Source organism: Mus caroli, chromosome 9 (genome assembly GCF_900094665.2).
Source record: "Mus caroli chromosome 9, CAROLI_EIJ_v1.1, whole genome shotgun sequence".
Classification (NCBI taxonomy): domain Eukaryota; kingdom Metazoa; phylum Chordata; class Mammalia; order Rodentia; family Muridae; genus Mus; species Mus caroli.
This window is the reverse complement of record NC_034578.1, coordinates 103,594,812-103,608,824: the sequence shown is the minus strand read 5'-3', so window position 1 is coordinate 103,608,824 and position 14,013 is coordinate 103,594,812. Positions and strand designations below refer to the sequence as shown.

The following is a 14,013-nucleotide window of genomic DNA, read 5'->3' as shown; positions in this document are numbered from 1 at the left end:
AGTTCCAGGACAGCCAGGGCTATACAGAGAAACCCTGTCTCGAAAAAAAAAAAAAAAAAAAAAAAAGAACTTTACATTCCTAGAGAGGCCAAGTATGACTCAGCTGAGAGGTGTCACCCATGTCAACAGTTAAGAGCACTGGGTGTTTTTCAGGAGGACTCATGTTTGATTCGGTGAACCCACACAGGTGATCAGAAATCATTTGTAACTCCAGTTGCCTTGGTGCACAAAGTTACATGGTATCCAAACATGTATATAAACAGAAGACTATACACATTAAAGTAAAAACAAATAAATCTTAAAAAAATAAAAATAAAGAAAGCCTGGTGGTCTGGTGTGGTGACTCACGCCTGTAATCTCAGTTCTGGGCAGGCTGAGGCACAAGAACTTTTCAAAAGACAGTTTGGGCCACATAGGAGTTCCAGTGTAGCCTGAGGTATATAGAAAAGAAAAAAGGACAGGAAGGAGAAAGAAGGAAGGGAAGAAAGAAGGAAGGAGAGATAAAATGAAGGAAAGGAAAAGAAATGGAGCGTGGAAATTCAGTGTCTTACAATGGAAGAAAGGATTGGCAGCCAGCTGGGCAAGCTGATGGTGACGCTAAAACTTGCCTACTGGCAGTTTCTCTTATCAGCCATACTTTCTGCCCGGGCTGCAGGACAATTTGCCTACTGTTAAGTCCAAACAAAGGGAACCCTTCCCTTGTTCTGACTTGGCTGGACGGGTCTGGCAGGCACTGTTCCAGGCACGCTTGCTGGCCTGGCATGTGAGTTAGTAGTCTACCCTTGGTCAGCACTGGTCAGTCTTGCTCTGTCAGAAGAGGAGGAAGACTCGGTTCCAAGAGCCACACTCTTAGAGGAGAGGGCACTGGCCCTTGGTGCCTCAGCAACATGCCAGAATAAGGAGCAAGCCCTGGAATCCTAACCTTAGAAGAATGAGTATCTGTTCATGGTGTTTACTGGATTTGGTCTGAGGGAGAACGAAGGTCTTAGCTTTCACAAATCAGATCAGTTATCCCTTGCACAGGGCTAACACAGGACTTAGATCTTGGGAATGACTGCCAACCAGGAGGTAAGGGAGGCACAACCCAAGTCCTTCCTTCTGAACAGAAATTGAGCTTTTGGGGGTGGGGTAGGGGAGCGGGGAGGCGGGGCAGTTTGATATAGTAGACCTCAAACTTGCTATGTAACCAATGTTGGATTTTTTTTTTTAAAGATTTATTTATTGTTATATGTAAGTACACTATAGCTGTCTTCAGACACACCAGAAGAGGGAGTCAGATCTCATTACAGATGGTTGTGAGCCACCATGTGGTTGCTGGGATTTGAACTCAGGGCCTTCGGAAGAGCAGTCAGTGCTCTTAACCACTGCACCATCTCACCAGCCTCCCCCCACCCCCAATGTTGGATTTTTAACTCTTGATCTTCCTGTTTTTATTTTATTTTAGAGACAGACTCTTGCTAGTTACAACTCAAATAATAACCCCTACCATGAACGGCTATATAGTTATAATTAGGTGATGGTTACAATGTTAAGGCAAGCAAATTGTCAAGAGCTCACATTTAAGTGGAAGAAACAAATCTTACAAAGTTGAAATCTTACAAACCTTCCTCTTCCTGAAGCCTTAGGCTAGGGGTGGTTCTAACAGGAGGAAGAATGTTTTGCTGAAAGGTGAGGGGTGCTGAGGACAGACTACCAGGTCTCCCAGGTCGGAAGAGCCTCAGTCTCAGCCACTTAATCTGCTCTTCAGGCACTTACAGCATGGGTCTTTGAACTCTTGGCTCTGCCTTCCTGCTGTCTAGGCTTGGGATGGCTCTCCCTGCTGGAGTTCAAATGTTGAGTCACTGGGGACCTTTTGCTGAGCTGGAGAATGGGCTGTGTAGTTCCTAAGGAGGAGAAAGGCTTTAAACTATCAGAACTAAGGGAAGTAACTAACGGGGACTTAACAATTCAGCCTTCAACCAGTCTAGAGGACCACGGGAAAAAACTGTTCATCTTTCTAAACTGTTTAGAATCCGCTCTCATGATGGCTGTCAAGGGCCCACAAGAAGGATTGGTGTTACCTTTCAGCCAGAACAGACTTCCTGTTTTCTAGGGCCTGAAAAACAGGGGTAGGGTGGGGTGGGAAGAAACCTCAACTTAAAGCAAAAAAAAAAGATAGCAAAGATGTCTAAAATGTAGGGCTGCTCTGGGCTGGGGGGAGGGGGGAGCAGAGGTCAGATATGCCATGCCAAGAAGGCTTGAGGAGAGGAGGGCGCTATCTTGGGGGGCTAGCATTCCAATGTCGGGAGGTAGGGATTGGAAAGCTTTGGTTGCGAGGATTTTAGGCAAACACTGGTCTTGTTTCTAGGACCAGGAAGGAGCTTATCTTTCCCTTAGGCACTTGCTAGTCAGGTAGAGCGCATCTGTTCACCATAGTGAGCACAGAGCCCCGTGGCCCTGGAAACCGTTTGTGCGTTTAGCAAAAGCAATGCCAAAAACAAAAATAAAAACAAAAAAAAAGGGAGAAGAGGAGCAATTTGGAATCCACGTGTTCAGTTAAGGTATGAGAGGTTGCTTCTACTTCTTTGCAAGTATTTATTTATTTAGATTTATTTATTTATTATATGTAAGTACACTGTAGCTGTCCTCAGACACTCCAGAAAAGGGCGTCAGATCTCGTTACGGATGGTTGTGAGCCACCATGTGGTTGCTGGGATTTGAACTAATGACCTTTGGAAGAGCAATCAGTGCTCTTACTTGCTGAGCCATCACCAGCCCTTATTTATTTATTTTTGAGACAGAATTTCTCTGTATAACCTTGTGTACTCCTTCTATAGACCGGGTTGGCCTCAAACTCAGAGATCCGCTTGCCTCTGCCTCCCGAGTTCTGGGATCAGAGGAGTAAGCTACCACCACCCGGTGTTTTTAATATATTTTTTTAAGTTTTATTTATTTCATCTAAATGAGTATACTGTAGCTGTCCTCAGACACACCAGAAGAGGGCATCAGATCCCATTACAGATGGTTGTGAGCCAACATGTGGTTGCCGGGAACTGAACTCAGGAACTCTGGAAGAGCAGTCAGTGCTCTTAACCGCTGAGCTATCTCTCCAGCTCTATATCTTTTTTTTTTTTTTTTTTTGGTTTTTTGAGACAGGGTTTCTCTGTATAGCCCTGGCTGTCCTGGAACTCACTTTGTAGACCAGGCTGGCCTCGAACTCAGAAATCCGCCTACCTCTGCCTCCCGAGTGCTGGGATTAAAGACGTGTGCCACCACGCCCGGCTTCCTATATCTTATTTATTGCGTGTTTTTATTGTGCTTGGAGTTGGTTCTTTCTTTTCACCATGTGGGTTGTGGGGACCCAACTTAAGTCATCAGTAATGACTTTACTGTCTAAGTAATCTCTGAGGCCCTTGATTAGTTTTTGAGACAAGGTATCACTCTATAGCCCAAGTTGGCCTGGAAACTCATTATGCGACCTTGACTGGCCTTCAATTTACAGCAATCCTTAAGTCTCAGCTTTATGAGTGTAAAGATTACAGATGGCAGCAACCATGGCCAGCTCATTCTCAGCCTTTCTAAAATGGTACAGTCTTCGAAGTCAGAATCTGAGAAGCCATTAACTGTTCAGTTTATTAACATCCAAGGGATGGTCTGCCGTTGCTCTCCTGGATTTTCGTTCCTCTTCCTTTTCTAGGCTCTATGAGTTAGTCACGTAAGAATTGAGAAATTGCAAACAGGTATTTGAGGTAGGGCATTTCTTCCTGAAAACTTTTTCTCCTAGACTCTTCTGAAGAGAACTGCCTGTCCTTTAGGCAGGAATCCCAGGTCGAGTAGCCGCCGGGTCTGTATTCAGAATGAGTTTACTGATAACAGCTTGTGTCTGAAACTCCAGCCTGGCCCTAGGCCAAAGAGGAATGGATTCCTTCTAGCAGTGTGGGGTCAGTTAGGAAGGGAGCAGAGCCCACCACAGCTCTGATTTCCACAGGTATTATACACTGTCAGGTTTAGTAACTTGTCAAATCTCCAGTCTCTGGAGTTTGGGCCCTCTGGTGAGCCCAGGAGAGTTACTTTAGGACCCTCCATAAATGGGGGAGGTCAGATTCTAGCAGTAACCACCCATCTAAAGAATGTGGGCCACCGGGGGTGAGTGACCTGTGCTAGCGGGTCAGAGCTATTTTGAGCTCCAGAGGAGGCATTGGATTTTAGCTTTCCAAGGAGGGGGAGGGGAAGCCTGTTGTATGGCCAGCACTAAAGAAATGGGTTACCTTCCTGCCCACCCACCCGGATCTGGCCTTAGTTTCTCCATCCATATTAAGGAGAGGGTAACAAGGCCTCTCTCCCTTTGCAATTGGGAGGGCGCTTCCTGAGTGTTTGAATGGTTTAGATACCGCTTGCGTTTTGCTCGAAGGAAATTAGGGGGCAGCTGTGTGGTGGCTTGCTGTGGCCGGACCGGTTCGCCGGCCTGTCCATACCTCGGTTTATTCTTCGGGAGAAGTTGGGAAAGGTGCCCCTCCCCCACCCCAGCTAGCAAGCGCTCCCAGCTACCCGGACTGGCTAAGGCGTGTCCCGGGACCCACTTGGTCGACTTCGGGGGCGGGGCCTCTACGTTGGGGCGTGGCTTTTGGGGCGGGGGCGTGACAGGCCAATGGGCAGAGAGGTGCGGGACGGGGCGGGGCCTGTGCGCGGGTGCGGCGCGCTGCGGGGCCAGCGACGCAGGCAGAAGCGGGCCGCGCGCTGAAGGCCAGTCGGCGCCGCTCCGAGTCGGCCGTGGGATTGGCTGCGGCACTCGCGTGTCAGGCGGTTGCTAGGCTCCGGCCGCGCGCCCCGCCCTCGCGCTCGGCGCCCTCTCACCGCTCGGTACGTGATCGCGCGGAGGCTGCGGCGCGGCGCTCGCGCTCCTGGGGCTCGGGGGCGGCAGCGGCGGCAGCTTCGCGCGGAGTCCCCGGGGAGTGGCGGCGGTGTCCCTGGGCCCGGAGGAGCGAACACCTGCCGCGGCCTGCCCGTGGTGCTGGGTGAGTGCGCCTCCCGCCTCTGCCGCCCGGTGCCTGCCTGCTGGGGCCGGGATCCCCGCTGCAGCCGGCCGAGCCTTCCGCGGAACACCTGCTGCTGCTCCCTTTCGGCCCGGGGCGGGGACACGGCCACGGACGTCCTTGCGGGTGAGGAGGCGGCGCCGCCGCCGTCCGTGCGGAGCCGCCCCTCGGCTCTCCGTCCGGTGGCTGAAGGCTGGAGGACGGAGCTGCGCGCCGCGGCGACGGGCCAGGCCTCGGCCCCGGCCCGCGCTCCCGGGAACGCGGGGCCTGTGCATCGGCCGCGGGCGTGTGCGGCCTGCGGGCTGCCTCCGGGTTTCCAGTGGGGGTCGCGGCCCAGTTAGGAGGCATCTCTACTGTGGGGCTCCTGCCAGAGGCTGGGAAGGGCGCCGCCCCCGCCTCTTGCTTTGAGCTGCTCCGAGTCTTGGGGTTCTTTCCTCCCCCTCGGTTGCGCTTCTGTGGGAGCCTCCTTTACTACCTTTGCAGTGGGTATTTGGGAAATCAGGTTCATTTGCGAGTATATTTGGAAAATGTTCCCAGAGGGAACACCATATCGATTCAAGAGTCCTTTGCTATAACTCCCAAGTTCATTTATTGACAAACTCAACGGGCAATTAAAAAGACACCTCTTAATGGCTACAATTTGAGAAGCTTTTGTTAAGTTGAATTACATCGAGATTAGTTTTCGTGGTGATGACGAAATTTTGACTAGTCCGCCTAGTCTGGGACAGTACCTTTATAGCCTAGAGGTCTAACTTAAGAGTCCAGCCTGCTGTTTCCTTAAATAAGCGAGTAGAAGTAGTTCTTGGCGTGGAAGCCAGACTCGTGAAGTGAGGGTGGTGTTTATAGAACATAACTCCAGCTAGAGTTGGGTGTGCTTCCAGATGTTTTGGAATCTGATGGAGATGGGGTGTTGCAATCATATTAGTATATATTGTGCTTAATGAGCAAGAGACATACTTTCAGAATGTTCTCGTTTAGAAAAAGAATTCCACGGTAACGGGCTGTACAGATCGATGGTTTAAATATGGAGAATTGAAGTTCTTTTTGCCTTGAAGTCAAGGACATGGTCGGCATGCTTAAAGGACATAGGGGCTATTGGAGAAATCAGATCTCACTAGGGAGTTAGTTGCAAGGCGTGTGGGATCCTGTGTGAAGGTAGGAGTAAGTAGCACTACGCAGACAGCACCGGGTGGGAATGTGCAAGCATTGTTGATATGTACTTCTGTTGAAATCGTCATCGGACAGGTCCTCATCATTCTAAAAAAACTGATTTGACAAGATGCATTCATTTAGTAAATGTTTGACTTTACTCCGAGGACTTCTGGGTAGGACTTTGGGGGCCCATGTAATACATCTTGCTTTGTCCTTAACTGATTTGGGGTTCAGTGAGTGAGAATCAGAACCCATGACGAGAATATGCCTGCATGATAGCCTGAAGAGAGCCTTCCTGAGCCGTGCGTGGCCTTCAGGGCCAACAGGAATTAGCTGGAGGACATAAAGGCTTGTACACCCGGAACCACATGTACATGGTCTAAAATAGAGCCTGGGAGTCTTCCAGCTGGACAGGTGGGAGCTCTGGGCCTTCTTTGCACATAGGAGCTCCAACCTCTTAGGGTACAGGAGCTTGAGAATGCTTTTAATCATTTGAGTGGCATAATCTAGATCGAGTTTAGAAAGAGATATGTTGGTGGCATGTCGGGAGTGTCAGAGATGCCCAGACCTCTGGTAGTAAAGGCAGCCAGCTGAGAGGAGGGAGGACGAGCCTTTTGAGAGGGGAGACTGAAAAGGTATTGCAAAGTGAATGGCCAGCCTGATGGGAGGGGAAGCCTGAAGTCAGGAATGTTCAGGCCCAAAGTCTAAGAATGACCAAGAATTTAAAGCCATTGGGGTGGGGGTGGGGATTTAAAGCTATGTGGTAGAGATTCTGCATATCATGGGTGAAGTTCTAAGTTTCAACCCCCAAAACCAACCTCCAAACTTTTTGTTGTTGAGACGGTCTCTTGAAGCCCATGCTGGTTTAAACCCATTTAGTGATGAGGCTAGCATTACACTACTGACCCTTCTGCCTTTTCCTCCTAACTTCAGGGATTAGGCCAGAGCTACTATACTTAACATTTAAAACTCTTGACTGCTGCATGGGTGGCTGACAGGTTTGCTTGTCTGTTAGGTATTAAGAATGATGGGGCTTGGAGGAATTGGGGGAAGTTTACTTTGATTGGTGTTGTTGCTTATAAAAGAGATCTCCCAGCACCTGGGAGGCAGAGGCAGGCGGATTTCTGAGTTCGAGGCCAGCCTGGTCTACAAAGTGAGTTCCAGGACAGCCAGGGCTATACAAAAACACCAAACCGAAAAACAAAAAAAAAAAAAAAAAAAAAAAAAAGAGATCTAGCATTTGATTGTTAAAAAAAGTCTTCTAGCTTGGTGTAGTGTGGTAGCTATAAATCCTAGGATTCAAGCAATCTGAGACAAGACTAACAGGGCAGTCTGAACTATGCTGTGAGGCCATGTTTCCAACTAACATACCTCCACTGTATTTGAACATGGGGCATTGTATTTTCATTTTTCTTCCTTGAGACAGGGTCTCATTGCTTTAGCTCTGGCTGTCCTAGAACTCACTGAGTAGACCAGGCTGGTTTTAAACTGAGAGCCTTCTGCCTCTGCTTCCTTCTTGCTGGGATTAAAGGATTAGCCATCATGGTTGGCATGTTGTCTTCTACCTTACAGATGTACGTAGTTTCTCCCACTTCCTGGATCAGTAATGGCATAGACTGGTATACCTACCATATGTAGTTAAAGTCCTTGTATTTCTGCTTCGTGTGTGTTGTTCTGATACCCAGTAGAAAATGTTTGAAAACTTCTGTGTGTGTGGCTTAGCACACAGTCATGAGGGCGCACTTACAAGTGGAAGCCAGAGGAGAATGTCTTTCTCTGTTACTCACCAGACTCTCGCTAAACTTGAAGCTTATCATTTTCACCTAGACTAGCTGGCTGGCTGGGTCCTGGGATCTGCCTGTCTGTCCCTAGCCACCCCCAGGACTGTTGTTTCTGGAGTTACAGGTACATGCAGTCCTGCCTGCCCAGCTTGGGATCCAAATCCTTGCCTTCAGCACACACTCCAGTGTACAGAGTCATCGCTGCAGTTCCCCGAAATCTTTGTACTGCATAAAGAAATGGAGCCACAGAAAAGGAACATGTCCACACTTTATGATAAAGTTATATGATATAACACAGAGCCAGGATTTGTTGTTGTTGTGTTTTCTTTTTCTTTTTATGTGTTTATTTTTAATCACTTATTTTTATTTTTGTGTATGCATCTGTTTCTCTGTCAGTGTACGCCTAGTGGGTATAGCTTCCTGAAGAAGAGGGCGTTGAGCCTCTGGAGCTGGAGTTAACAGAGTTGATAGTTACTAGCTTCCCAATGTGGGTATTGGGGTCTGAACTGAGTTCAGGTCCTTTAGAAGAACAGCAAATGCTCTAAACTGCTGAGCTATCTCTCCAGTTCCTTGTTTTTGTATGTATGTATGTATGTATGTATGTATGTATGTTTTCTTGAGACACGGTTTCTTTGTATACCCCTGGCTGTCCTGGAACTCACTGTGTAGACCAGGTTGGCCTCAAACTCATGGAGATCTACCCACCTCTGCCTCCCAAGTGCTGGTATTAAAAGCATGCTCCACCACCACCCGGCTCTGACTAATACTCTTAAAAAGCAAAATTGATCGCTGCAGCTATGCTCCAAGACCTTCAGGGCGCCCAGTTCCTCTAAGGCCCTCTATATAAGCACTTTGGCTCCAACCTACTAGAATACCCAGGGAGTGTGTGTCAAGCTGTAACTCCCTAGAGCTAGCGTTACATATCTGTGTATGCACATGCATGCAGGTGCCTTTAACAGTTAGGAAGCTGTAACTCCTAGAGCTAGAGTTGCAGGCAATTGGGAGCTACTCTACATGGATTCTGGGAACTGAACTCAGGTCTGCTACAAAAATGACAAGGACTCTTTTATTTATTTATTTATTTATTTATTTATTTATTTTGGTTTTTCGAGACAGGGTTTCTCTGTATAGCTCTGGCTGTCCTGAACTTACTTTGTAGACCAGGCTGGCCTCGAACTCAGAAATCCGCCTGCCTCTGCCTCCCGAGCGCTGGGATTAAAGGCGTGCGCCACCACGCCCGGCTGACAAGGACTCTTTTAAATCATTTCTATTTTATGTGTATGTTTTGCCTGAATGTACTGTATGTGTGCCTAATGACCAGAGATGTCAGAAGAGGGCATTGGATCCTGTCTATACTCTAGTTCTAGGGTTGTGTCTCGAAAATCAAAAAAACAAACAAACAACAACAACAAAAAAGTAGTAGTAGTCAGGATTGGAGAGATGGCTTAGCAGTTACCTGAGTTCAATTTTCAGTACCTACATGGTGACTAACTGGGATCCAGTTTCCTCGACTGGTGTGCAGCTATACATGCAGACAGAACATCTATGTACATAAATAAAAAAGGGAAGCAGCATTGGTGTTAATGTTAGTATTAGTCATTGCTCAGGTCTTGTGGGGAGCTAGTGGACTTGACCCACTGGGTCAGTAGTAAGGGGTGAGGTGGAGAGAAACTTAAGGTCAAAACCAGGAGTTTTGAAGGTATGTGGGACCTGTTGAGTAGAAAGGTCAAGTGACCAAGCAGAGACTTGGAATTCCAGAACTATCACTTAGGCACGAAGAACACTTTGTGTTTTTGAGGCAAACTCTTACTAGCTCAAGCTAGCTGCAGACTTGCAGTCCTCCTGTGTCAGTATCTGGAGCAGTAGAATTAGGAGTCTGTATCATCGTGACTGGCTTCCATACCCACCCCCCCAACAAGTCTCACAGTAGCTCAGGTTAGCATAGCATTCCGTCTGTCGCTCAGGCATGCCTTTGCTGAGTGCTAGGATTTAGGTGTGTGCCAAGAAGTGTACTTTTATAGCCTTGATGAAGAGGGCATTAATGTACTGGAATGGCAGGTGACAATAGGCTCATTTTATGGAAGGTTCAAGAAATAAAAGAGGCCTGGCAGTGGTGGCACAGGCCTTTAATCCCAGCACTTGGGAGGCAGAGGCAGGCAAATTTCTGAGTTCGAGGCCAGCCTGGTCTACAGAGTGAGTTCCAGGACAGCCAGGGCTACACAGAGAAACCCTGTCTGGAAAAACCAAAAAAACCCCCCAAAAAACCCCAAAAAACAAAACAAAAAAAAGTCTTAGCTGTAAGTAGTGCTACATGCTTGCAGTCTCAGCACTTTCTGTACTGGGAGGCTAAGGAATTCCAGGCCAGGTTGGGCTATGTACACGGCATATACATGCTGAACAGGAGAAAGAAAGGGTATTTTATTGAAAATAAAAATGAGGCCAAACCTAGATCTGAGAACTGCTTCCTTATCTGCTGTTTAGACTGGAGTAGTTGCAAGTTGTGATTGCACGTGGATTAGGAGAGGACGCGAGGCCTCATAGGATCATCAAAGAGCAAGAGTGCTTGAGAGAAAGTGTGCAGTGCAGGTAGGGTGTTGTTGAGTGCGTGCTGTGTGCTGGTCAAGGTTTTCCCTCCTCTCTGCCTCTTTCCATGTAAGGAACATTTATTTGTATCGTTGCTATCATTTTTTTTTTTCGAGACAGGTTTTCTCTGTGTAGCCCTGGCTGTCCTGGAACTCACTTTGTAGACAAGGATGACCTCGAACTCAGAAATCTGCCTGGATCTGCTTCCCAAGTGCTGGGATTAAAGGCGTGTGTCACTACTGCCCAGCTCTTTGCTACCATTTTTGAGCCTCTTTTCTATTTTCTCCTCCCTCCCTCCCTCCTTCCCTCCCTCCCTCCTTCCCTCTTCTTTTCCTCCCTTCCTCCCTTTTTCTCTTTCTCCCTTCTCTTCCTCTTCCTTTTCCTCTTTCTCTTTCTTCTAGCCCTGGCTGTCCTGGAGCTTACTCTAGACCAGGCTGGTCTCAAACTCAAGAGATCCACCTGCCTCTGCCTACCGAATGCTAGAACTAAAGTCACACACCAAGTCACACACTACTCTATTGAACTCCCAACCATTTCTTACTAGGCCCTGTTACTTTGTCTCCTCCAGTTCCCTGTGTTGACCCTGTAGGCTGAGAGTAGGGTTAGCTAGTCTGATAATTTCATAGTAGATCTTTTGTGGTTTTGTTGTTGTTGTTTTTGGTTTGTTTTTTTGAGACAGAGTTTCTTTGTGTATGGCTATCCTGAACTCCCTTGGTAGACCAGGCTGCCTTGAAGTCACAGAGTTCTGTTTACTTTTGCCTCTCAAGTGCTGGGATTAAAGGCAGGCATCACCCACCACCCATACTCTTACTAAAGTCTTTTTAAGCCTGTACTTTGGTTATTCAAATAGTCTTCCTATGTTTCGAGTAATGGTACTGTAATTTCAGCTCTCAGTCTGAGGCTGCAAATTGGAGGCCAGCCTGTGCTACACAGTGAGGCACTGTCTCAATGTAGATAGCCTCCCACCAGAATCAAAGCCGACCAACCAAAACCCCAAGCAACCAATGGAAGAAAAGAGGCAGTCTTTCTCAGTCATCCTCAGTCTTCGTCCTGGCCGTCCATCTCCCTTTACTCTGATCACTAGTAATACTGCTCAAACAGCAGTTTCTATAAATAGAGATTTAGAGTAGTTTACAAAATTGCACCAGCTACAGGGCCTAATTTAGCTTTAATGAATAGGGTTTCCTATTTATCTTGCTTGGGTTTGGTAAGTAAGCAGTTTTTGTCTTTGGGTCTGGGTGGAGAGAGAAGTGGCCTGCTGTAGCTCAGGTTCATAAACTATCGATAGCAAAGGTGATAAAGTCATTCTGTAACGTAAATCTGTACACAACTCAAGCAATAGATGGACCTCATTTGACTCGTGTTTTCTTTGATTTTTTTGCTTGAGACAGTGCCTCACTCTAGTGCTGGCTCATCTGGAACTCACTGTGTAGACCTGGATGGGCTTGAACTAGAAGTGATCCTTCTGGCTTTGCTCTTCCAGTACTGTTAGTACATGCCTGGTATTTTAATTTAAAATTTTATGTGTATGTAAAATATATGTGTGTATGCTTTTAAAATTTGTGTGTATGATGTGTGTTTCTGAGAGCATGCATGTGCATGACACATGTGGAGGGCAGACAGTAACTTTGTAGAGTCAGTTCTTATGCGTGCCCTACTACAGATTTACATTTCTGTGTGTGTGTGTGTGTGTGTGTGTGTGTGTGTGTGCGTGTGCGTGTGTGTCTGTCTGTGTCTGTCTGTCTGTCTTGTCAGTTTGTCTGTCTATGAATGAATGAGTCAGGCTCTTTGGCTGGCCTCAAACTCACTGTTGGATGACCAGACTTGCTATATAATGGAAAGTGACCTTCAACTTCTAATCTTCTTGCTTGTAGCTCCCAAGTACTAAGATCACAGATGTGTACCACCACAGTCAGTTGATAAGTTGATAAGATCAAATCCTGGGGTTTATACATGTTCAACAAGCAGTCAGCAAGCAGCTACATTTCCAGCTTGGACAGCATCAATACTGTAAGAAAAAATTAGCGTAACAATATTCTAAATAATAAGACTGTATAACTAAAAAAAACCTATGAGATGGCTTGGCAAGTGAGGCCCTTGTCATCAACCTGACAACCTGAGGTCATCCCCAAAACTCACGTGGGAGAAGGAAAGAATTGGCTCCCACAAGTTGTCCTTTGACCTCCACATACACTGTGGCATTCTCTTCCCAAATAAATATAAAAACAAGGAAACAAGAAAAAAACGTAAAGAGCTCAGCTGGAGCCAGGAGTAGGCACATGCTTTTAATCCTAGCACAGGCAAAGAATTCTAGGCCAGCCTGGTCTACAGAGCAAGTTTCAGGCCAGTCAGAACTATATAGTGTGATGCTATCCGAACAAAACAAAACAACAACAACAACAAAAAAAAACCCCAAACTTTACTGACAGTTATGGGGAGGTGGCTAAATGGTTTAGAGCACCAGGTCAGTTCCCAGAACCCACATGCAGCCAACAAGTATTTTTTTTAAAAGATTTATTTATTTTATGTATATGAGTACACTGTAGCTGTCTTCAAACGCCCCAGAAGAGGGTGTCAGATCTCATTACCAGTGGTTGTGAGCCACCATGTAGTTGTGAGATTTGAACTCAGGACCTTGGGAAGAGCAGTCACTGCTTTTACCCACTGAACCATCTCTCCAGCTCCAGAGGACCCATTGCCCTCGTCTAGCCTTTGTGGGCAATACACACAGTTTGTGAACAGACATATATATGCAGGCAAAACACCCATACATATAAATAAAAATAAATACAAAAAAAAAAGTAAATCTCTAAAACCAAAACTCAGCTGGAGACTCAAGCCTATAATCTCAGTACTAAAGGCAGGAGAGTTATCCTAAAGTTTAAAGCAAACCTGAGCTACTTAGTGCATTCCAGGCTCCCTGGGTTACCAACTGAGACTTTGTTCAAAACAACCCCCAAAAAGGAAGAAGGAAAAAGAAAGTGAAAAATATTCAGCAGATCATTCCCTCTAGTATCCTGTTTTTGGTTTTTGTTTTAAATATAAATAGGGAGGCAGATGGTATAGTTCTTTGAGAGCATTCTTAATTGCCAGGCATGCATAAAACACTGGTTCAATCCCTGGACCTGAACTTATAAGTCAGGAATGATAATGCAAGCCTGAGTTTTAGACAGACAGACGGACACACACACATCATCAAAACAGTGGAGCTGAGATGGCTGCATGTGCTTGCTGTTTTTGCAGTCGACCCTAGTTTAGCTTCAGAAACTGCAGGTGGCCCACCTTGATCCATAACTGACCCTTTGTTCTGACCTTTGCTGACCCCAGGCACACACATTATGTGTATAATTTGTACATATATACATACAAGCGAGCACTCATACATAAATAAATCTAGAAATAAGAAAAACCCAGCAGGGTGGTGGTGGCTCACACCTTTATTCCCAGCACTTGGGAGGCAGAGGCAGGCGGATTTCTGAGTTCCA

At 46.7% G+C, this 14,013-nt stretch overlaps 1 protein-coding gene across 6 annotated transcripts in view; it reads left to right on the top strand.

The window, feature by feature from the left end:
- The window catches only part of Dag1 (dystroglycan 1), a 68,742-nt gene that overhangs the window by 6,240 nt on the left and 48,489 nt on the right, over positions 1-14,013 (top strand). For 2 of the 6 annotated variants that reach the window (XM_029481415.1, XM_021171404.1), the window contains exon 1: positions 4,661-4,839. The exons of 1 other annotated variant lie outside the window; for it this stretch is intronic. The gene's annotated coding sequence lies outside the window, so the exon portion shown is untranslated. Of the gene's footprint in view, positions 1-4,660; positions 5,139-14,013 lie in introns of those variants that run through there. 3 more of the 6 variants (XM_021171403.2, XM_029481414.1, XM_021171405.2) reach the window with 2 other exon arrangements.